This window comes from Procambarus clarkii, chromosome 76 (genome assembly GCF_040958095.1).
Source record: "Procambarus clarkii isolate CNS0578487 chromosome 76, FALCON_Pclarkii_2.0, whole genome shotgun sequence".
Lineage (NCBI taxonomy): Eukaryota > Metazoa > Arthropoda > Malacostraca > Decapoda > Cambaridae > Procambarus > Procambarus clarkii.
In genome coordinates this window covers 6,359,431-6,383,225 of record NC_091225.1, presented here as the reverse complement: position 1 = coordinate 6,383,225, position 23,795 = coordinate 6,359,431, and the positions used below count along the sequence as shown (strand labels likewise).

General features: G+C 43.4%; 1 long non-coding RNA gene across 1 annotated transcript; it reads right to left on the bottom strand.

The window, feature by feature from the left end:
• Window positions 1-1,257: 1,257 nt before the first annotated feature.
• LOC123748597 (uncharacterized) lies at window positions 1,258-14,669 on the bottom strand. The gene is made up of 3 exons (XR_011224839.1): window positions 14,449-14,669; window positions 13,971-14,146; window positions 1,258-1,411 (listed from the first exon to the last, which is right to left on the bottom strand). It is a non-coding gene; the product is annotated as an uncharacterized lncRNA (long non-coding RNA).
• Window positions 14,670-23,795: the final 9,126 nt, after the last annotated feature.

Sequence of the window (23,795 nt, the reverse complement as noted above, 5' to 3'; positions counted from 1 at the left end):
CAGCAGTGGGCGAGGTTCTCCCCCAGCAGGGTGAGGAAGGTGTTACTGAGGCGAGGAGCAGCAGTGGGCGAGGTTCTCCCCCAGTAGGGTGAGGAAGGTGTTACTGAGGCGAGGAGCAGCAGTGGGCGAGGTTCTCCCCCAGCAGGGTGAGGAAGGTGTTACTGAGGCGAGGAGCAGAAGTGGGTGAGGTTCTCCCACATCAGGGCGAGGAAGGTGTTACTGAGGCGAGGAGCAGCAGTGGGCGAGGTTCTCCCCCAGCAGGGTGAGTAAGGTGTTACTGAGGCGAGGACCAGCAGTGGGTGAGGTTCTCCCCCAGCAGGGTGAGGAAGGTGTTACTGAGGCGAGGAGCAGCAGTGGGCGAGGTTCTCCCCCAGCAGGGTGAGGAAGGTGTTACTGAGGCGAGGAGCAGAAGTGGGTGAGGTTCTCCCACATCAGGGCGAGGAAGGTGTTACTGAGGCGAGGAGCAGAAGTGGGTGAGGTTCTCCCACAGCAGGGTGAGGAAGGTGTTACTGAGGCGAGGAGCAGAAGTGGGTGAGCTTCTCCCACAGCAGGGTGAGGAAGGTGTTACTGAGGCGAGGAGCAGAAGTGGGTGAGGTTCTCCCACAGCAGGGTGAGGAAGGTGTTACTGAGGCGAGGAGCAGAAGTGGGTGAGGTTCTCCCACAGCAGGGCGAGGAAGGTGTTACTGAGGCGAGGAGCAGAAGTGGGTGAGGTTCTCCCACAGCAGGGTGAGGAAGGTGTTACTGAGGCGAGGAGCAGAAGTGGGTGAGCTTCTCCCACAGCAGGGTGAGGAAGGTGTTACTGAGGCGAGGAGCAGAAGTGGGTGAGGTTCTCCCACAGCAGGGTGAGGAAGGTGTTACTGAGGCGAGGAGCAGAAGTGGGTGAGCTTCTCCCACAGCAGGGTGAGGAAGGTGTTACTGAGGCGAGGAGCAGAAGTGGGTGAGGTTCTCCCACAGCAGGGTGAGGAAGGTGTTACTGAGGCGAGGAGCAGAAGAGGGTGAGGTTCTCCCCCAGCAGGGTGAGGAAGGTGTTACTGAGGCGAGGAGCAGTAGTGGGCGAGGTTCTCCCCCAGCAGGGCCAGGAAGGCGACACAGCCGCCCACTAACAATATGTAGAAAGCTCCCTGCAGATGTTTTAAACTCAACACCATCTGATGCCCTTCATCCTGAAACACATTAAAAGTTAGAGGAAGATCTAATAATATATTTGACCAACATGTCTTGACACCGACATTATTAGATGTAAATTACCTTTAATGTATCTCCGAGGATATGCTTATAATCTTGTTTTACTGCCTGCCTTTCATCTCTCACTTTACTGGCTGTAACGGTCTTAGTCCAGTAGGTAATAATTCCAGCAGCATCTAAGTGAGTCATCAGTTGATTGAATCGTTGGCGAAAAGGTGCGCCTTTTCTTTAAGGAAGAAATTTTATTACAAAAATACTTTGCTTAACTCATTGTATTTTATTTTATTCAGTCAATGTAAAATCTTTCGTCATTGCAAAACTCGACTGGAGATCACCGTCACAAACACCTGTCTACTTATACTTATGAGTTTGATAATTTTATTAATGAAAACTTTCTTGCATGTTTGCTACCATCATTACAAATTAGGCAACGCATATTAATTATGATATTTTTTTGTTTTTATCTCTTTTTCTCTATTTAATGTAGACACCTTTTATTATCAACATCGAAAGACAATATGCATATATGTTGCATACGATCATATATAGGGTACCAGCAGAAATGCAATTGTGTCAATTTTATTATAATATTTTAAGCTTCTCTCTTGATTTTTCGTTCCCTCTTTATTTATTTTATGACTTCCTCAACGAGTCAATTTGTATCATAATACAAATATTATGTGTGAAACTTTTATGGTAAATGTTATTGTAGTTATTAAAAATTAATTAAAGGGGTCTGGCTGTACTTTCCAAATTAAATATACAAATATTTTTTTTATATATGGATAAGTTATATATATGAAAAATAATATATATATCAATATAAATAAAAATGGAAATGTTACTTTGTTCAAAATCGCTAATCTCCGAAAGTTCTTCACTGATAGCTTTGAAATGTTCCACAACGTTCCATTCGCATCCGAGCAGATTTTTATATACTTACTATATCAATATCACGTTTGTGACGGAAAAAAAAGTTTTTTTTTAAACTTTGTTTTTCATTGAGGGAAATCTTCGAAACCTCTTTACCGATTGCTTTAAATTGTACTGCACGTAGGAGCAACACACGCTTTATTCTCCAAAAGCTCTTCACCGATTGCTTTGAAATTTTGACACAACGTTCCATTGGAAAACGTGCATGTTTTTATATACATACTATTTTGATGCCACACCTGTGACAGGTAAAAACATGCTTTTTTTAAACATCGCCGTCAGTTGCACGTAAGACCAACACAAACTATACAAAATATGTTACGATTCCATTACAATGTTTCCAATTGCATTGATGAATTTAATTTTCAAAGATTTTGATTTATTTTCATTTTGATTTAAAAATTTTGTGTGACATTGCATTGGAATTGAGCTGTGTTGTTTACCATTCCGTTCATTTCGTGGGTATAGTTTATCTGTTTCTTTTTTCATTCTTTTTCTGTTCGATTTTTTTTTAATTGTTCTTATTATTTTTCAGTGCAATTGGCGGTGAAATTGAGCTGTGTCGATTGCTCTGCAATTGAATTAAAATATTTTGTTAGTATTTTTTGTTTTCGTTTTGAAAACATGAAAATGGACAACACGTTTATTTCACAGCTGGAAATGTGCAACAAACAGCTATGAATCCACCGGCTACAGCGTTAACTGCTTTCTTCACGTTATGTCAAAATGACGTGTTTGCGAAAATAATGCTGTATTCAGAAGTGCCTACGTATTACACGTGGAATGCCAGTAGAAAATCATTTGAACGACGCAAACGAGAAGAGCGAGTCGACGGAAAACTTGGCATATTCAAATAAACTACGATAGGCAGACTGTACACCGTGCATCCTAATCAAGATGAATGCTTCTTTCTTCGTATGCTGTTGGTAAATGTGCCGGTTCAACGTCTTTCCAGCAATGGAGATTTGTCAACGGCGTCAATTGAGATTTGTCAAGTGGCATGATTACCGTAACATGCCACTTACCGTAGTGCATGTCAAGCTCAGAATTTATTGGAGAACAATCGGCACTGGGATGTATGCATTAATGACGTGTCCAACACATCACATCCAAATCAAATTCGTGCATTGTTTGCAATCATTTTGCCCACCGGCTCTCCGTTACCTCCAACAGAGTTATGAGATAATCATAAATCGCACATGGCTGAAGATATTATCCGTCGAATTCGCAAAGAAAATTCAAATATGAACATGGATTTTACAGCAAAAATCTTCAACGAAGCCTTGATAATGATTGAATACTTGTGCTTAGAAATCGCGAACGAAGTTCTCAATCAATTGGAAATGCCATCATCGAATCGATCTGCTTCTGTTTCGTTCAATGTAGAATTGAGTCGTAAACAAAATTACAAAACGGGTGATCTGTTGTCGTATGTTTAATCAAATACTCCTAGGCTAACGCTAGAGCGAAAAAACATTAACAATCTAATAATTCAAACTGTCAATAACGGGCTTGAAGAAATCTTCTTAGATGCGCCAGGAGGAACAGGTAAAACCTTTCTAATTAAAATGATTCTGGCAGCCTTTCAATCCCAAAATGGCATAACCTTAGCTCTTGCATCGTCTGGAATTGCTGTGACATTGCTACCAGGTGGAAGAACTGCTGGTTTGAAATCGCCATTGAACATGCAATTCATTGAAACTCCCACGTGCAACATTTCCAATGCATCCGGCATTGGAAAAGTATTGCAAAAATGCAAACTTATTGTTTTGGAAAATCCACAAGGACCGTGACGAGGATTCAAGCCTGTGTCCGAGAGCATCCCAGACGCTGCCTTAATCGACTGAGCTACGACATGGTCAAAAGGAGTTGAAACCGAAGTTCTACTGAACTTACTGGAACCTGTAGCCTCTCCGAGGCACAACCCAGGGTTTTACACAATTTTCCCCATGCACTCGAGCTATGTCAATAAGCTATGTCGATTTGTTCATTTGACGCATCACGTAATTGTGATTTCTGTGTGTAATTATTGTTTGGGATGAATGCACAATGCCCCACAAAAAATCGTCCGAGGCACTTGATCGATCATTGGAAGATTTGCGTGGAAACATCAGACCATTTGGGAACGCATTAATATTGCTTGCAGGAGATTTCATCCAAACATTACCTATAATTCCTCGATCGACACCAGCTGGCGAAATAAATGCTTGCCTGAAATACTCTACTTTGTGGCGCCACGTAAAGACATCTAAATTAACCACAAATATACGTGTAGTTATGTAGCTACTGCAAAATGATCCATCAGCTGAAATATTAGCACATAAATTTCTAGAAATTGGGAACGTAAACGGGCCGGTTGATCTGACCTCAGGACGAATTTCATTACCTCATAACTTCTGCAAATTTGTGACGTCAAAAGAAGAATTGGTTGAAAAAGTATTTCCCAATATTGAAACCAATTTTAAGAATCACGATTTGCTGAGTGAACGAGCTATTCTTGTGGCCAAGAACAAAGCGTTTACGACCTTAACAATATTATTCAATCTAACATTCAAAGCAAGACAGTCACATACAAGTCCGTCGAAACTGTTGTGGAAGCAGATGAAGCGGCCAACAGAATCCAACAGAATTTCTAGGAAATCAGCAGATTTCCTAGAATTAATCAAAACTACTCAGCCCGATGGAATCATTTCTTCCCTGGACGGCGAAACCCTATTTACCAACGTCCCAGTCGACACAAACATAGAAATGTTATTGGACAAAGTATACAGAGACGAGAGCACCCCCAAATTAGACATACCTGAGCCACACTTGAAGAGTCTTCTCGAGGCATTTACAAAGAAAGCCCCTTTCATCAGGCCACAAGGAGACATGTATCTACAAATAGACGGAGTAGCAATGGGTTCCCCCTTAGAGGTGTTATTTGCTCATTTTTATATGGGAACCATCGAAGACAGAGTCTTCAGTAGCAGACAAAAACCAACTGTATATTGCCTTTATGAAGATGACATATTCGTCATAATAAAAGACTCAGACGAACTAATTGATCTAAAAAGCCATCTAGAGAGAGTCAGTACTCTGATTTACCCATGAAAATAGTGAAAATAACAGTCTGCCATTCTTGGATGTACTAATAATAAAAACAGGAACCTTTATAAGCACCAACGTATATACGAAGCCCACCAACATAAGATTATGCCTGAACGGTAAAAGTGAGTTCCCCCAAAGATACAAAGCAAGTGTTCTCAGTGCTTATATTCGTCGAGCGCTTACCCACTGCTCCGAATGGAGCAACGTGAGTAGAGAGTTTGAAAGAATAACACAGGTTTTGGTGAACAACGGATATAGCAACACGAAAATAAACGCCGCTATAAGAAGACATTTGGTTCGATGGTATAATCCTGAACCTAGAGCAGAAACGACAATACCTCCAATACAATTATATTACAAATCAACCATGCACAGTGAACATAAAAATGAGGAAAGAATAAAGAAAGAAATAATCCGTAAAGGAGTAAAAAGCATTACTCCGAACCAAAACATAGATCTGATCATATTCTACACAACCTAGAAGACCTCCGAGTTCTTATCAAAATCAAGCCGAAGCCGACGGAGATGTATTTATGCGACCTATGACCTATTACTATACAACCAAAAAAACGGCCAGCCTACTCATGAGAAACTCTCCAGACACAAAGCAGAACGCTTTAAAAGAGACCAACGTCGTCTATGCCTTCAAATGCCCTCTTGGGGACTGTAAGCTCCAAAAAACCCAGTATATAGGCAAGACAACAACATCTCTTTCTAGGCGTTTAACGATGCATAAGCAACAGGGCTCCATTAAGGAACATATAATCTCTTCCCACAACCAAACCATCGCCAGAGAAATCCTAGTAAACAACACAGAAATCATCGATAGATACAGCGATAGCAGGCGACTTGACGTTTGCGAGGCACTACACATTAAGAAGTCAACACCAGCAATCAACAGCCAATTAATGCACAACTATATTCTACCCACCTCAAGACTCCGCTCCAATATAGGAGCATCTAGAAATATGGACCAATAGGCTTTCTACAATCACTTCTATTCAATACCCATTGTTTCGTGTTCTGTCTTGTGTTGATGAATTTAATACCCTATTAATACCACCTCACCCTATCCACCTCACTCAAATGTAGATATAAACAAATCAGAGATGTGTAAGTTCTATTCAGTTGTGTATGTGTAAACTAAAGTCTTTGAAAATGTAATAAGTTTTACGAAAAGCGCTCAAGTGTCGCGTCAGCCTAGAAATAAAAATGAATTTTGGAGAATTGATTTTTGAGTTACCACCAACAGTGAAAAGAAATGTACGAAAGATTGAGAAAATTCGTGTTAGAATTATTAATCTTACTTTTTCGGTCATATTTAATAATATATATATATATATATATATATATATATATATATATATATGCGAACAAGCCTGAATGGTCCCCAGGACATATGCAACTGAAAACTCACACCCCAGAAGTGACTCGAACCCATACTCCCAGAAGCAACGCATCTGGTATGTACAAGACGCCTTAATCCACTTGACCATCACGACCGGACATAATGAGGTGATAGCCGAGGCTATTTGAACCACCCCACCGCCGGCACTCGGATAGTTATCTTGGGCATAGCATTTTACCAAATCACCTCATTCTTTGGGGCAACACGTGAGGAACACAAATGCGAACAAGCCTGAATGGTCCCCAGGACATATGCAACTGAAAACTCACACCCCAGAAGTGACTCGAACCCATACTCCCAGAAGCAACGCATCTGGTATGTACAAGACGCCTTAATCCACTTGACCATCACGACCGGACATAATGAGGTGATAGCCGAGGCTATTTGAACCACCCCACCGCCGGCACTCGGATAGTTATCTTGGGCATAGCATTTTACCAAATCACCTCATTCTTTGGGGCAACACGTGAGGAACACAAATGCGAACAAGCCTGAATGGTCCCCAGGACATATGCAACTGAAAACTCACACCCCAGAAGTGACTCGAACCCATACTCCCAGAAGCAACGCATCTGATATGTACAAGACGCCTTAATCCACTTGACCATCACGACCGGACATAATGAGGTGATAGCCGAGGCTATTTGAACCACCCCACCGCCGGCACTCGGATAGTTATCTTGGGCATAGCATTTTACCAAATCACCTCATTCTTTGGGGCAACACGTGAGGAACACAAATGCGAACAAGCCTGAATGGTCCCCAGGACATATGCAACTGAAAACTCACACCCCAGAAGTGACTCGAACCCATACTCCCAGAAGCAACGCATCTGGTATGTACAAGACGCCTTAATCCACTTGACCATCACGACCGGACATAATGAGGTGATAGCCGAGGCTATTTGAACCACCCCACCGCCGGCACTCGGATAGTTATCTTGGGCATAGCATTTTACCAAATCACCTCATTCTTTGGGGCAACACGTGAGGAACACAAATGCGAACAAGCCTGAATGGTCCCCAGGACATATGCAACTGAAAACTCACACCCCAGAAGTGACTCGAACCCATACTCCCAGAAGCAACGCATCTGGTATGTACAAGACGCCTTAATCCACTTGACCATCACGACCGGACATAATGAGGTGATAGCCGAGGCTATTTGAACCACCCCACCGCCGGCACTCGGATAGTTATCTTGGGCATAGCATTTTACCAAATCACCTCATTCTTTGGGGCAACACGTGAGGAACACAAATGCGAACAAGCCTGAATGGTCCCCAGGACATATGCAACTGAAAACTCACACCCCAGAAGTGACTCGAACCCATACTCCCAGAAGCAACGCATCTGGTATGTACAAGACGCCTTAATCCACTTGACCATCACGACCGGACATAATGAGGTGATAGCCGAGGCTATTTGAACCACCCCACCGCCGGCACTCGGATAGTTATCTTGGGCATAGCATTTTACCAAATCACCTCATTCTTTGGGGCAACACGTGAGGAACACAAATGCGAACAAGCCTGAATGGTCCCCAGGACATATGCAACTGAAAACTCACACCCCAGAAGTGACTCGAACCCATACTCCCAGAAGCAACGCATCTGGTATGTACAAGACGCCTTAATCCACTTGACCATCACGACCGGACATAATGAGGTGATAGCCGAGGCTATTTGAACCACCCCACCGCCGGCACTCGGATAGTTATCTTGGGCATAGCATTTTACCAAATCACCTCATTCTTTGGGGCAACACGTGAGGAACACAAATGCGAACAAGCCTGAATGGTCCCCAGGACATATGCAACTGAAAACTCAGGTCTTGTACATACCAGATGCGTTGCTTCTGGGAGTATGGGTTCGAGTCACTTCTGGGGTGTGAGTTTTCAGTTATATATATATATATATATATATATATATATGTCAAAATATTAGTATATTTTGGTAGCAGTCTTTCCTGTAGACATATATTATTAAATATGACCGAAAAAGTAAGATTAATAATTCTAACACGAATTTTCTCAATCTTTCGTACATTACGCTTCATTGTTGGAGGTAAATCAAAAATCACTTCTCCAAAATTCATTTTTATTTCTAGTCTGACGCGACACGGGCGCGTTTCGTAAAACTTATTACATTTTCAAAGACTTCACAAATACACAACTGATTAGAACTTACGTCTCTCTGATATTATATCTACATTTGAGTGAGGTGGGAAGGATGATGTGGCATTAACACAAGACAGAACAGGGAATATTAATAGGGTATTAAAAGTATCAACACAAGACAGAACAGAAACAATGGGTATTGAATAGAAGTGTTTGTAGAAAGCCTATTGGTCCATATTTCTTGATGCTTCTATATTGGAGCGGAGTCTTGAGGTGGGTAGAATATAGTTGTGCAATAATTGGCTGTTGATTGCTGGTGTTGACTTCTTGATGTGTAGTGCCTCGCAAACGTCAAGCCGCCTGCTATCGCTGTATCTATCGATGATTTCTGTGTTGTTTACTAGGATTTCTCTGGCGATGGTTTGGTTATGGGAAGAGATTATATGTTCCTTAATGGAGCCCTGTTGCTTATGCATCGTTAAACGCCTAGAAAGAGATGTTGTTGTCTTGCCTATATACTGGGTTTTTTGGAGCTTACAGTCCCCAAGTGGGCATTTGAAGGCATAGACGACGTTAGTCTCTTTTAAAGCGTTCTGTTTTGTGTCTGGAGAGTTTCTCATGAGTAGGCTGGCCGTTTTTCTGGTTTTATAGTAAATCGTCAGTTGTATCCTCTGATTTTTGTCTGTAGGGATAACGTTTCTATTAACAATATCTTTCAGGACCCTTTCCTCCGTTTTATGAGCTGTGGAAAAGAAGTTCCTGTAAAATAGTCTAATAGGGGGTATAGGTGTTGTGTTAGTTGTCTCTTCAGAGGTTGCATGGCTTTTCACTTACCTTCTTATGATGTCTTCGATGAAACCATTGGAGAAGCCGTTATTGACTAGAACCTGCCTTACCCTACAGAGTTCTTCGTCGACTTGCTTCCATTCTGAGCTGTGGCTGAGAGCACGGTCGACGTATGCGTTAACAACACTCCTCTTGTACCTGTCGGGGCAGTCGCTGTTGGCATTTAGGCACATTCCTATGTTTGTTTCCTTAGTGTAGACTGCAGTGTGGAAACCTCCGCCCTTTTCCATGACTGTTACATCTAGAAAAGGCAGCTTCCCATCCTTTTCCGTCTCGTAAGTGAAACGCAGCACGGAACTCTGCTCAAATGCCTCCTTCAGCTCCTGCAGATGTCTGACATCAGGTACCTGTGTAAAAATGTCGTCAACATACCTGCAGTATATGGCCGGTTTCAAGTTCATGTCGACTAAGACTTTTTGCTTGATGGTACCCATGTAGAAGTTTGCAAACAGGACACCTAGGGGAGAACCCATGGCGACCCCATCTACTTGCTTATACATGTGCCCATCCGGGCTCAAGAAGGGTGCCTCTTTAGTACAAGCTTGGAGTAGTTTCCTCAGAATACTTTCTGGCATGTCAAGAGGAGTACAGGCTGGATCACGATACACTCTGTCGGCTATCATTCCGATTGTCTCGTCCACAGGTACGTTGGTAAACAGCGATTCTACGTCCAACGAGGCTCTTATCCCTGTGGCCCGTGTGCCCCGCAGTAAGTCCACAAATTCCTTTGGAGACTTCAGGCTGAAGGCGCAAGGAACATAAGGAGTCAGCAGGCCGTTGAGTCGCTTCGCCAGTCTGTACGTGGGTGTGGGTATCTGGCTAATGATTGGCCGAAGTGGGTTTCCAGGCTTGTGCGTCTTGACATTTCCATACGCATATCCAGGTTTATATTCCACAATGATCTTTGGCAGGTGGAGTCCGGATTTCTTGGCGTTCACAGTTTCGATCAGTTTGTTGACCTTTGCTTTTAATTCGGCTGTAGTGTCCTTCGTTACCCTTTGGAACTTAGTTTGGTCAGAGAGTATGATGTTCATTTTCGCCAGATATTCGTCTTTTTTAAGAATGACATATATTGGCGACTTGTCACCTCTCCTGACAACTATCTCCTTGTTCTCACGAAGGCTTTTAGCTGCCGCTTTAAGCTCGGGGGACAGTATGGTGCTTCTGTAGTTGCCTCGATTCTTTCCTCCTTCTGCAATAAGTTCTGCTTGTAAGGTATCTTTGGTAGTGACCTTCTTTTGTGTCTCGAGGTCGAATATGTCGTCCAACAGAATTTCCAACTCTACTTTCCGGGCCATTTCACTCGGTCTGGACATAACATGACAGTTTATGCCCAGATTTAGGAGAGTGACTTGGTCCTCAGTGAGGTTAATTCCAGCAAGGTTCAGGAAGCCATCTCTTGGTCGTGGAATTGCCATAGGTCCTCCATATAATGTTGTTAGTTTCTTGATAGTATCCGTACCCGCATTGAACAACACCTCGACATCCTCACAGACCAACATCACCTCAGCACTGAAACAAGGATTATCAAGAAACTAACAACATTATATGGAGGACCTATGGCAATTCCACGACCAAGAGATGGCTTCCTGAACCTTGCAGGAATTAACCTCACTGAGGACCAAGTCACTCTCCTAAATCTGGGCATAAACTGTCATGTTATGTCCAGACCGAGTGAAATGGCCCGGAAAGTAGAGTTGGAAATTCTGTTGGACGACATATTCGACCTCGAGACACAAAAGAAGGTCACTACCAAAGATACCTTACAAGCAGAACTTATTGCAGAAGGAGGAAAGAATCGAGGCAACTACAGAAGCACCATACTGTCCCCCGAGCTTAAAGCGGCAGCTAAAAGCCTTCGTGAGAACAAGGAGATAGTTGTCAGGAGAGGTGACAAGTCGCCAATATATGTCATTCTTAAAAAAGACGAATATCTGGCGAAAATGAACATCATACTCTCTGACCAAACTAAGTTCCAAAGGGTAACGAAGGACACTACAGCCGAATTAAAAGCAAAGGTCAACAAACTGATCGAAACTGTGAACGCCAAGAAATCCGGACTCCACCTGCCAAAGATCATTGGGGAATATAAACCTGGATATGCGTATGGAAATGTCAAGACGCACAAGCCTGGAAACCCACTTCGGCCAATCATTAGCCAGATACCCACACCCACGTACAGACTGGCGAAGCGACTCAACGGCCTGCTGACTCCTTATGTTCCTTGCGCCTTCAGCCTGAAGTCCCCAAAGGAATTTGTGGACTTACTGCGGGGCACACGGGCCACAGGGATAAGAGCCTCGTTGGACGTAGAATCGCTGTTTATCAACGTACCTGTGGACGAGACAATCGGAATGATAGCCGACAGAGTGTATCGTGATCCAGCCTGTACTCCTCTTGACATGCCAGAAAGTATTCTGAGGAAACTACTCCAAGCTTGTACTAAAGAGGCACCCTTCTTGAGCCCGGATGGGCACATGTATAAGCAAGTAGATGGGGTCGCCATGGGTTCTCCCCTAGGTGTCCTGTTTGCAAACTTCTACATGGGTACCATCGAGCAAAAAGTCTTAGTCGACATGAACTTGAAACCGGCCATATACTGCAGGTATGTTGACGACATTTTTACACAGGTACCTGATGTCAGACATCTGCAGGAGCTGAAGGAGGCATTTGAGCAGAGTTCCGTGCTGCGTTTCACTTACGAGACGGAAAAGGATGGGAAGCTGCCTTTTCTAGATGTAACAGTCATGGAAAAGGGCGGAGGTTTCCACACTGCAGTCTACACTAAGGAAACAAACATAGGAATGTGCCTAAATGCCAACAGCGACTGCCCCGACAGGTACAAGAGGAGTGTTGTTAACGCATACGTCGACCGTGCTCTCAGCCACAGCTCAGAATGGAAGCAAGTCGACGAAGAACTCTGTAGGGTAAGGCAGGTTCTAGTCAATAACGGCTTCTCCAATGGTTTCATCGAAGACATCATAAGAAGGAAAGTGAAAAGCCATGCAACCTCTGAAGAGACAACTAACACAACACCTATACCCCCTATTAGACTATTTTACAGGAACTTCTTTTCCACAGCTCATAAAACGGAGGAAAGGGTCCTGAAAGATATTGTTAATAGAAACGTTATCCCTACAGACAAAAATCAGAGGATACAACTGACGATTTACTATAAAACCAGAAAAACGGCCAGCCTACTCATGAGAAACTCTCCAGACACGAAACAGAACGCTTTAAAAGAGACTAACGTCGTCTATGCCTTCAAATGCCCACTTGGGGACTGTAAGCTCCAAAAAACCCAGTATATAGGCAAGACAACAACATCTCTTTCTAGGCGTTTAACGATGCATAAACAACAGGGCTCCATTAAGGAACATATAATCTCTTCCCATAACCAAACCATCGCCAGAGAAATCCTAGTAAACAACACAGAAATCATCGATAGATACAGCGATAGCAGGCGGCTTGACGTTTGCGAGGCACTACACATCAAGAAGTCAACACCAGCAATCAACAGCCAATTATTGCACAACTATATTCTACCCACCTCAAGACTCCGCTCCAATATAGAAGCATCAAGAAATATGGACCAATAGGCTTTCTACAAACACTTCTATTCAATACCCATTGTTTCTGTTCTGTCTTGTGTTGATACTTTTAATACCCTATTAATATCCTCTAGTGTTCTGTCTTGTGTTAATGCCACATCATCCTTCCCACCTCACTCAAATGTAATGCCACATCACCCTTCCCCCCTCACTCAAATGTAGATATAAAATCAGGGAAACGCAAGTTCTAATCAGTTGTGTATTTGTGAAGTCTTTGAAAATGTAATAAGTTTTACGAAACGCGCCCGTGTCGCGTCAGACTAGAAATAAAAATGAATTTTGGAGAAGTGATTTTTGATTTACCTCCAACAGTGAAGCATAATGTACGAAAGATTGAGAAAATTCGTGTTAAAATTATTAATCTTACTTTTTCGGTCATATTTAATAATATATGTCTACAGGAAAGACTGCTACCAAAATATACAAATATATATATATATATATATATATATATATATATATATATATATATCTTATATCTTTTCTTATCTTATATATATAAGATAAGAAAAGATGGTTTTTAGATAATAAGTTTTCAATAAGATTATCGGTAATATTCAGAACTTGGTAGCAAGTATATGTAGAAATATAAAAATGGCACTATCATGACATAACAAATTAATAATTATTTGAAGAAAACTTGTCTCACAACCTATGTAAAGTATAAAATTGATTTTTTTACTTTAAAATTTGTTTTACTTATTTTTCAGATTACTTTAAAATCTTAACAATTTTCTTTGAGTACAAATACCGATTCATTTTCTATGAAGAAAAATCACCTGGTACTCCATCCCATTGCTAAAAACATTGGAATGTCTCTGCTGATGTAGAAGGGAGTGTTTCCTGTCTCGTCCGTGTATTGAGTGGCGATGTTGATGGTGACAAAGTTCTTGTTGATGATGAAGGAAAATCCCCCTGCCAGCACCTTCTTTAGTCCTTCATCTTTTTGTATAATCTAGTTAATAGTGTTTAATACGACAACCGTCAATAGTTTGATTTGCTTATGAATGTTGGCAGTGTTTAAGGGAAACTGTACTGATTATTCAACCGTTTTCAACTATCAACCTGTATTGATTATTCAGCCATACATACAACCATACATTCAACTTGTATACATTATTCAACCATTTATTTATATTTACAAACAATAGCAGAAAGTTATTAACATAAACATAATTACCATTAGTAATAATTTTGAATTCGAAGTGCTAGGAAGCTGATCATATATGTGTAAAGCAGAACACACACGCAACCTACCTCCATTTTATGATATATTTGATTTACTGCAAAATTTGGATGTTTCACAAAGTAATCAACAACTGCTTCCGTTAGCACATAAGAAGCAGTTCCCCACCTCCAGCCAGGCTGGTTCACCAGGTCCTGGAAGGTCTCCAGTGGCCGGGTTCTGCCTTGTACAGTTAGGTGGGCCATCAAAGAGGAATTGAACCCTGTTGTGACTATCAGGCAGAACACAAGCCACCACCCCACCAACATCTGTGGGACAACCAAAGATATAAGAATAATAATGATTTTACTTCTTTAATAGTTACTTAAAAATAGTAAACTTTATGCCAAACCAAATAAAAAATACTCCATTCTTAGGGGTAATTTTGAAAAAAAATGTTTGCAATTAGGCAAAATTAATAAATTGGTAAGTTGTTCCAACAAAAGTATAAACTGACAAAGATAATCACATAAACTGTTAACAGTAACTAAAACAATATTAGGCAGCTTCCAAAACATAGTAAGCATATAATACACAAATTTAACAATTATGTGAACTCTGTAATTGGCTTCTATGTTTCCAGTGCCTCTAGTCTAATAAAATTGGTGGTCATTATATTATTTGTTGTGGGACAAACATTTAAATATAAAATAGGAAACAATAAAGGCCTTCTATACAATATTTCTGACAACATTCCATCAGCATTAATATAGTTGCCCCGGTATCACAAACTTATTAAGAAAACTGAAAATGTAATAATTGGTATGATATTTGTATTAAAAGTTTATAACAAAAATTTAGTTTTTTTAGAGTCTCCCACATAGAAATCTAATTTTGTATTATTGTTTCTAACGTTGTTTCAGTGATAAACTCTAGGGGGAAAACATAAAATATCATTACCCAGGTCATCCTGTCTGGTTACCATGCGTCCATCAATTTATACATTCATTCGTTTGTCTGGATATAAATCCATACATCAAGTGTAGAGGCAGTTCACAGGCACTGTCTTCTCGAATCTGCTCTGATACACAACCTACCCAACATGAACCTTAAACCTTGATTTGTTGCTGTTGACTCTTTCCTTTCACAGTACACACTCCAATGCTCTAACCTTTATAACAAACGTGACCAAACATAAATCTTCCCATCTTTTTTATTTCTTTTTTTTTCATTCTCCTCTTATTCTTACGTTCCCATTCTTATAAACATTATTACTCCCTCCCCCCTTCCTACTGATCGTACCATTCGCCTTGCTCTTACCATCCTCTAGGCATTTCCTCCTCCTCATCTCTCTCCACCTATCTCGTGCTCTATTTAATGCCCGTGCCTCCCTCGTTTGCCGAGCACCGCTCCTGTGCCAGGTAAGTCCACCACGGTTCACCATAGGCCGTGCTACTGGCCCCGCTTCTGTGCCAGGTAAGTTACGGGCTCACCATAGCCCGTGCTACTTGGAACTTGTTCCGAGTAGCTGAATCTATAACAACAACAACTCGTTTGCCATTCAGCACCGCTTCTGTGCCAGGTAAGTCCACTACGGGCTCACCATAGCCCGTGCTACTTGCCCCGCTCCTGTGCCAGGTAAGTTACGGGCTCACCATAGCCCGTGCTAATTGGAATTTGTTCCGAGTAGCTGAATCTATAACAACAACAACCTCGTTTGCACACATAGCACCGCTCCCGTGCCGGGTAAGTCCACAACGGTCTCACCATAGCTAATGCTACTTACCCCGCTCCTGTGCCAGGTAAGTTACGGGCTCACCATTGCCCGTGCCACTTGGAACTTGTTACGAGTAGCTGAATCTATAACAACAACATAACAACCTAGTTTGCATCACAATTGAGTTCATAATGGTCCAGAACGGACCGAAACGTCGTCATCTCCTCATCTTTTGGTTTGAGTCTTCATTCTTCTGTTCATATGAATAGAATAATGAAAAGTGTTGTTGTGGAGGTGGTAGTGGAGATGCTGGTGGTGGTGGTAGTGAAGGGGTTGGTGGTGGAAGTGGAGGTGGTAGTGGAGATGCTGGTGGTGGTGGTAGTGAAGAGGTTGGTGGTGGAAGTGGAGATGCTGGTGGTGGAGGTAGTGAAGGCGTTGGTGGTGGAAGTGGAGGTGGTAGTGGAGATGCTGGTGGTGGTGGTAGTGAAGAGGTTGGTGGTGGAAGTGGAGATGCTGGTGGTGGAGGTAGTGAAGGGGTTGGTGGTGGTAGTGGAGATGCTGGTGCTGGTGGTAGTGAAGGGGTTGGTGGTGGTAGTGGAGATGCTGGTGGTGGTGGTAGTGAAGGCGTTGGTGGTGGAAGTGGAGGTGGTAGTGGAGATGCCGGTGGTGGTGGTAGTGAAGGCGTTGGTGGTGGAAGTGGAGGTGGTAGTGGAGATGCTGGTGGTGGTGGTAGTGAAGAGGTTGGTGGTGGAAGTGGAGATGCTGGTGGTGGAGGTAGTGAAGGCGTTGGTGGTGGAAGTGGAGGTGGTAGTGGAGATGCTGGTGGTGGTGGTAGTGAAGGCGTTGGTGGTGGAAGTGGAGGTGGTAGTGGAGATGCTGGTGGTGGTGGTAGTGAAGGCGTTGGTGGTGGAAGTGGAGGTGGTAGTGGAGATGCTGGTGGTGGTGGTAGTGAAGGGGTTGGTGGTGGAAGTGGAGGTGGTAGTGGAGATGCTGGTGGTGGTGGTAGTGAAGGGGTTGGTGGTGGTAGTGGAGATGGGGTGGTGGTGGTAGTGAAGGGGTTGATGGTGGAAGTGGAGGTGGTAGTGGAGATGCTGGTGGTGGTGGTAGTGAAGGCGTTGGTGGTGGAGGTGCTGGTGGAGGTGGTAGTGGAGATGCTGGTGGTGGTGGTAGTGAAGGGGTTGGTGGTGGAAGTGGAGATGCTGGTGGTGGTGGTAGTGAAGAGGTTGGTGGTGGAAGTGGAGGTGGTAGTGGAGATGCTGTTGGTGGTGGTAGTGAAGAGGTTGGTGGTGGAAGTGGAGATGCTGGTGGTGGAGGTAGTGAAGGGGTTGGTGGTGGAAGTGGAGGTGGTAGTGGAGATGCTGGTGGTGGTGGTAGTGAAGGGGTTGATGGTGGAAGTGGAGGTGGTAGTGGAGATGCTGGTGGTGGTGGTAGTGAAGGGGTTGGTGGTGGAAGTGGAGGTGGTAGTGGAGATGCTGGTGGTGGTGGTAGTGAAGGGGTTGGTGGTGGTAGTGGAGATGCTGGTGGTGGAGGTAGTGAAGGCGTTGGTGGTGGAAGTGGAGGTGGTAGTGGAGATGCTGGTGGTGGTGGTAGTGAAGAGGTTGGTGGTGGAAGTGGAGATGCTGGTGGTGGAGGTAGTGAAGGGGTTGGTGGTGGAAGTGGAGGTGGTAGTGGAGATGCTGGTGGTGGTGGTAGTGAAGGGGTTGATGGTGGAAGTGGAGGTGGTAGTGGAGATGCTGGTGGTGGTGGTAGTGAAGGGGTTGGTGGTGGTAGTGGAGATGCTGGTGGTGGAGGTAGTGAAGGCGTTGGTGGTGGAAGTGGAGGTGGTAGTGGAGATGCTGGTGGTGGTGGTAGTGAAGAGGTTGGTGGTGGAAGTGGAGATGCTGGTGGTGGAGGTAGTGAAGGGGTTGGTGGTGGAAGTGGAGGTGGTAGTGGAGATGCTGGTGGTGGTGGTAGTGAAGGGGTTGATGGTGGAAGTGGAGGTGGTAGTGGAGATGCTGGTGGTGGTGGTAGTGAAGGCGTTGGTGGTGGAAGTGGAGGTGCTGGTGGAGGTGGTAGTGGAGATGCTGGTGGTGGTGGTAGTGAAGGGGTTGGTGGTGGAAGTGGAGATGCTGGTGGTGGAGGTAGTGGAGGTGCGGCTGGTGGTGGTGATAGTGGAATTGGTAGTGGTGGTAGTGAGTTGTTGGTGGTTGCGGACGTGCTGGCGGTGATAGTGGAGGTGCTGATGGTGGTAGAGGAGGTGTTGGTTATGGTAGTAGTGGAGGTTTTTGTTGTGGTGGTAGTTGTGGCGGTGGTGGTGGTGGTAGTGGAGGGTGTGGTGGTGGTAGTGAAGGTGGTTATGGTACTGGAATTGGTGATGGTGGCAGAGGTGGTGGTAGTGGAGGTGCTGGTGGTTATGGTAGTGGAGGTGCTAGGGGTGGTAGTGGAAGTGGTAGTGGTAGTTGAGAGGGTGGGGTGGTGTGGTGTGATAATGTGGTGGGGTTATGTGGTAGTGTGGTGAGGTTGTGTGGTAGTGTGGTGTTGTATGGTAGAGTAGTTGGATTGTGTGGTAGGGTGATGTAGAAATGGTGGTGTGATAATGTGGTAGTGTGCTGTGATGGTGTGGTAATGGTGGTGTGGGAGTAGTGTTGTTGTTGTTATCAATTCAGCTACTCGGAACAGGTTCCAAGTCGCACGGGCTATGGTGAGCCGGTAACTTACCTGACACAGGAGCGGGGCCAGTAGCACGGGCTATGGTGAGCCCGTAGTGGACTTACCTGACACAGGAGCGGTGGGACGGGAGTAGTGGTGTGTTAGTGTGGTTATATGGTGTGAAGGTGTGGTGTGGTAGTGTTGTGGGGTAGAATGGTGAGTTAGTGTAGTGTGGTGGTGTGGTGTGGTGGCGTGCTGTGGTAGTGTGGTGTGTTTGTGTGGTGTGGTATTGTGACACTGTTGTGTGGTAATATGTTGTGGTGCTGGGGATGAGTTGTGTAGTAATGTGGTGTGGTAGTGTGGTTGGGTGATGTTGTAGTGTAGTGGGGTGGTAGTGTGGTGGGGTGGTGTGCTAATGGTGGTACGTGGTGTAGTATTGCAGTCTGTGGTTGTTAATTGTGATAGAGGAAGTGTGTGGTCGTGGTGTTGTGTAATATGGTGGTGACGGTATGATGTGGTAGTGGTAATGTGTGTTGGTGGTGTGGTGTAGGGTGTGGTGGTGATGTGGTAGTGGTTATGAGTGGTGGTGGTGTGGTAGTGGTTATGCATGGTGGTGGTGTATTGTGGTGTGGTTGTGGTTGTGATTGTTATAGTATTAAATGTTGGTGATTTTTCTTAGTGGTAGTGGTTGTTAGTGGTAGTGGTTGTTAGTGGTAGTGGTTGTTGGTTGTTAGTGGCTGTGGTTGTTGATGGTTATTGTTGATTGAGATTGTTGTTGGTTGTAATGGTTGTTGGTTGTTGTTGGAGACAATGGTGTTTGATGGTTGTGTGTGGTGGCAGTTGTAGTTGAAAGTTGTATTTGGTAGCGGTGGTGGTTGGTGGTTTTTGTTTGTTGTGGTTGTTGTTGTTGGTTGTGATAGTGGCTGTTGGTGGTATTTATAATGGTTGTTGATTGTGGTGGTTGTTAGTGCTAGTGATAGTGGTTGTTGATGGTGGTGATAGTGTTTGTAGATGTTAATGGTTGTTGTTGGTAGTGGTTGTTGGTTGTTGTTGGTGGTAGTGGTTGTTGGTTGTTGGTGCTAGGGGTTGTTGTTGGTGGTTGTGGTTATTGGTTGTTGTTAGTAGTAGTGGTTGTTGGTTGTTGGTGGTAGTGTTTGTTGTTGGCAGTTGTAGTTGTTGGTGGTGGTTGCTGGTGGTAGTAGTTGTTGGTGGTATTGGTTGTTGTTCGAGGTAGTGGGTGTTGGTTGGTGTTGGTAGTGATGGTTGTTGGTTGTTGGTAGGGGTAGTGGTTGTTGGTAGTATTGGTAGTTGGTTGTTGTTGTTGGTAGTGGAAGTGGTTGTTGGTTGTTGTCTGTGGTAGTGGTTGTTGGTTGATGTTGGTGGTAATAGTGGCTGGTAGCCGTTTGTGGTAGTAGTTGTTGGTTGTGGTTGTGGAGATAAATGCCATAAATTACCACCACCCACCTACAAAATTACGACCTACATATTACCATACGTAGGATAAATTACCACCTACATATGCAGTAGGTGGTAATGGTCGTTGGTGGTTGTCGGTGATTGTATTTGTTGGATGTTGCTGGTGCCAAGCAAACACAAAACGTTTGTGAACGCTTTTAAATGATGGCGGAATGGTAACACTGTAACCTTTGATTTAAATACATCTCTCTGGCGTCATTAAAACCATTAGAGTTAACTAAAAACTTATAGTCTGGAGATGCAATTGTTTAAGATTTATGTCAAAAAGTGAAACATTATATGAAAACTATGCATTTATAATGTTTTCATCCTTTATATTTAAAATAAACAATTATCAGTCAAAAAAAAATTTATGTTAAATTTATGTAAACTATCTAATTTACATTTTTATAACTTAAATATAACATGTGCATGATGTCAATATAACATTATTTACTCACCATCGTTGCATTATTATGACGTTATATTGACGCTTAATACAAGAATGAAAATCAAAAGTATAACTTTATATTTTAAACCTTGTAAAAATATTGTAAAATTTGTAATAAAATAACAAGAATGCCTTATATATGTAAATATAGAATCAAATCAACAACAAAATTTAACACAAAAAACATAAACATAACATAAATTAACTGCGCGCAAGAGGGAACTATGTAACATTGCAAACATGAACCTTGATGTACAAACATTTCTTCACAAATCTCTGAGCCTCTGTAATACACACTGTCGAATACTAATGAAGCAAGCCGCAGCGGAAAGTATAAACAACCTATAGCATTTAATATATTTAAGAACTTAGGAAGATAAAAACAAGAATCCAGAAAACTGTTGTAGGCCTATTGACCCATATGTGGCAACTCCTGTTAAAATCCACTCACACTTATTCATATATATTACTATCGTAGGCTTGAAACAATCAAGGTATCCTGTGTCAAATACGTTACCCTCTAATTGATTCCACAAATTGACAACCCTGTAAATGAACCAGTATTTACCCAGCTCATTCCAAAATCTGAACATATCCAATTTATATCCATTGTTTCGTGTTACATTATGTGTTAATATATTTAATACCTTAATTATTAATATGATGATCAAAGCACACAACAGAAGATATGGAGACGACGACGTATCGGGTTGATAATGGTCTAGAACGGACTGAAATGTGGTCGTCTCCTCATCTTCTAATATGTGGTTTGGTCATCATTTCTTCAGCCACGTTATTGTGACTCATCTGTATGACTGAGTGATGAAGATTAAGTCACCAAGAGGTGGCACGGGCATGGATTGCCAGTCAGTGGTTGATTTTTTAGAGTGAATGTGATCTTTGGTCGTGAAAAAATGACCACAGGGATAAGTGGCTTATGGCAGAAAGCGTTCATAGCGACGTCGCCTTTTGATCCTTCGTTGTCGGCTCTTCCTCTCATTGTGAAGCAGAATTCACAAAGCGTTGGATTATTCACCCACCAATAGGGAACGTGAGCTGTGTTTAGACCATTGTGAGACAAGTTAGTTTTACCCTACTGTTAAACTGTGTCATTTTGACAGCAGTCCTGCTCAGTTCAAGAGGAGCAGCAGGTCCGGACAAATGGTTCCGTTCCTGGTTGATCGGCCACTGGAGCGAGGCTACGTCTCTGGGATTATGCCTGAAAGTCTCTAAGGTAGAATCCCAACTCGAGAAGCAATGATATTGTGCACAGTTGGCACTGGAATGGTCAAAGACCGGAGTCTAAAGGCGAGACACCCGGTCCGTTCCGGACTGCCCTTTCTGTCTCTCTGGAGAGAGGAGGGAGGCCAGGTGAGGGGCAATGTATGGAATGGACCCATGTAAGGAAAAGCCAGGGGAGTCACGCCAAACAATGTGGGCGCCTCCATCCCAAATATGGAAATATCTAATGATAATGTGCATGAACCACTATCTCTACCATCAACAACAACCATTACCACCAACAACAACTACTACTAACAAAAATCATCAAACACTACTGCCATAACCAACAACCATCAACCGCAACTGCCTCCAACAACAATAAAAAACCACTACAACCAGCAACAACCACTACTACCAACAACCAGCCGGCCAACCGGACAGCACGCTGTACACGTGATCCTGTGGTCCCGGGTTCTATCCTGGGCGCCGGCGAGAAACAATGAGCAGAGTTTCTTTCACCTTACGCCCCTTGTTACCTAACAGTAAATAGGTACCTGGGAGTTAGTCAGCTGTCACGGGCTGCTTCCTTGGGTGGGTGTGTGCATGTGTGAAAAAAGTAGTAGTAGCTAGAAACGGTTGATTGACAGTTGGGAGGCGGGCCGAAAGAGCAGAGCTCAACCCCCGCAAGCACAACTAGGTAGATACAACTAGGTGAATACAACCACTTCCACCAACAACCACTATCACTATAATTAACAACAACCATTACCACCAACCACAACCATCAACGACCTCTGCCTCCAACAACAACCAAAACCAACAGCAACCACTACCAACAACAACCACCATCAGCCACTACCACACTACACCACAAAACACCAACACACACACTAACACTACCACACTACCACCACAAAACACCAACACACACACTACCACTACAACACTACACCACACCACCACTGCTACAGCATACAACCACACTAGACCACATACACTACCACTCCCAAACTACACCACACCACCACATAATACCACACTACACCACATCACCATTACTAGAGTACACAACCACACCACTATAACTGCATCACATTTCCATCACCATGCTAAATCACACTTCAACACCACAACCCAACCATTCTAACACACCACACTTCGATTACCCCACAACACTACAACCTCAATCATAAACCACCACTGCCTTCAACCACAACAACTCAACTATTTCAACCATCAACCACTCCTTCCATTAACTATCACTTCCATTAACCATCACTTGCATCAGCCACCACTTCCATCAACCACCACTTACATCAACCACCACTTCCATCAACCACCACTTCCATCAACCACCACTTCCATCAACCACCACTTCCATCAACCACCACTTCCATCAACCACCACTTCCATCAACCACCACTTCCATCAACAACCACTTCCATCAACCACCACTTCCATCAACCACCACTTCCATCAGCAACCACTTCCATCAACAACCACTTCCATCAACAACCACTTCCATCAACCACCACTTCCATCAACAACCACTTCCATCAACAACCACTTCCATCAACCACCACTTCCATCAACCACCACTTCCATCAACTACTTTCATCAACTGCGCCACGACCATGTTGCGGCACAGTTGACTAAAGCGCACCTGGGAACATCCCGTGCGTATGTTCGAACCCTCATCATAGCCCATTTGGATTTGTTCATTTGATATATAACATACTATTGTGATTTCTGTGTGTAAAGCAAGTGAACTTGGAGAAAAGTCACGAGAAGAAAACCTAAACATAATAACAGTCACAGAAAGAAAACTAATGAAAACCATAACAAATGCAGTGCTTCTGCAGGAAAACTATGTAGTAAGGAAAGAGAGGAAAGAAAGAAGTGGAAGTGGAGTGGCTCTGCTGAAAAGAAATAACTGGTGTTTTAAGGAGATGGTATTTCATGGC